The following is a 216-nucleotide window of genomic DNA, read 5'->3' as shown; positions in this document are numbered from 1 at the left end:
CTACGGCATAGTGCCGTCAGCGGGACAGCTGCCCACTCTTCCTTCAGGAGATGTGTTTTCTCCAACCCTCGATGTGATTACAGGTATCGAGCGTGGCCCATACTGCTGCAAGGGCGAGACGTGGGTGCCAGCTAGAGCTGCTCTCCTGTACACCCGAACGACCGTTCGGGAGTAACCGGTAAGAGCCTAGCTGGAGAGACCAGGTTAGCCGGCCTT

Source organism: Cystoisospora suis (assembly GCF_002600585.1).
Source record: "Cystoisospora suis strain Wien I chromosome Unknown contig_117, whole genome shotgun sequence".
NCBI classification, from domain to species: Eukaryota; Apicomplexa; class Conoidasida; order Eucoccidiorida; family Sarcocystidae; genus Cystoisospora; species Cystoisospora suis.
The sequence above is the reverse complement of the archived record's forward strand: the minus strand, read 5'-3'. Positions refer to the sequence as shown.